The sequence below is a fragment of the Lepidochelys olivacea genome, assembly GCF_965140295.1.
Source record: "Lepidochelys olivacea isolate rLepOli2 genome assembly, chromosome: 3".
In the NCBI taxonomy this organism is placed as follows: Eukaryota; Metazoa; Chordata; order Testudines; family Cheloniidae; genus Lepidochelys; species Lepidochelys olivacea.
In genome coordinates this window covers 74,662,501-74,664,122 of record NC_140413.1, presented here as the reverse complement: position 1 = coordinate 74,664,122, position 1,622 = coordinate 74,662,501, and positions in this window count along the sequence as shown.

Sequence of the window (1,622 nt, the reverse complement as noted above, 5' to 3'; positions counted from 1 at the left end):
TCAAAATATATAGTGCCCCAGGCTTCAAAGCATGCAGCACACAATCCAGCCTAAAGACCTCTAAGCCCCCCTGTATTTTTAAGACACGGAGGAAGGAGAGAGCTGCTGAGGGGACAATGCAGAGGGAAGATTATAAATTCGGAAAGGTCTGCTGAATAGTTGAAACAGTTTCTGTATATACAGCCAGGGCACTGGAATGGCCCACAATACTAGGAGTTTTCTGGTAAATTGAGAGAATGTCTAGGCTCCCCATTTGGTCTGTAACTATTTTAAGTGTGTTAATGTATGGCATCTAGAAGAGTAAATATTCAGTAAGTGTATCTGGAAATCAGGCCCCTCATTTAGGTGCCTATTTAGCTGCCTAACTGTAGAGACCCATCTTTGAAAACTTGACCATGAGGTTTTTAATCATCATAAAACATGAATAAATCTAGAATAAAGGTTGAAAGCAATGATGTTATATCCATTAATTCCTCTCTAAAAAAATGCATGTGTTTATTTGCACCTTACATGCCACTATGTGCCTTCTAAATCCTGCACATATGGCTGTATCTGCCCACATGGAAATCCTCAATTTTCTTTATGGACTTTTCCTATGATACACTTCCAAATGTGTAAAGGAAGATGAGAGGCAAGATGTCTCTCAGACAAATACATTATTTTTTAACTACTCAGTTGTACCTATTTACACGTTCCCAAGGCTATACCTCTCAAGACGTTTCTACTGAGAATTTCTTCATTGTATGTATCCTACATACAGGGTTCAGAGATTGATGCCCTTAATGCAAAAATACAACAAATGTAAATACAGATTCTGTTAAGCTCCATGTTATCCTTTGAATACGAGGGCTTATATCACTGTTCTTTCCTTGAAAGGGTTTATTATATATTTTAACCCTTTCAAGGAAAGAACAGTTAATTTTTCCATCTATTTACAGTACACCGTAAATCTGTTTAAGGTAAACCTCATCTATAATATTAATAAAGACAAACAGTTAGTCTCTGGATGCTTTGGTGCATATATAAAGTGCCTTCAGAATGGTTTTTTTAAATAATAAACTACCAAAATATCTGTCATTCATAGCTAAAAAACTGAACAAAACTAAAAGAATCCAAAAGAACTGACAGATGAAAATGTAGCTGAACTAAACTTGCATGCCAATTTTCAGCACAATTTGATTTATTTCAGTTTATAGACATGTGCCAATCTAACGTTTTGTACACTTGAATTTGTAAATTACCAGAGATGGTCCAAAAAACATTGAACAATGTTTTAATTGAAAGTTGGCCATTTTACAAAATCAAAAATTTTCAGGAAAAAACATTTAGTTTTGCTTTTCACCTACATTTTTGTCAATTAAATTTGAAACCGAAATATCAAGTCTTTTTTCTTGTTTTATTATTCAATTTATCATTTCTTCATCCTTTTTCTGTCCCACCCCATCCTTTTTCAGTGACAAAAATTATAAAAGAAGGGAGAAATGACAGAGGTAGGGAGAGTGAAGGTAAAGGGGTGGGAGAAAGAGGAGAAAATGAAAACAAAATTCAAAATTTCAAAAACAAAATATTATATTTTCCTTAAAAATAAAATGAAAAATCATTCCTTTTCAAGACCTGCAGAA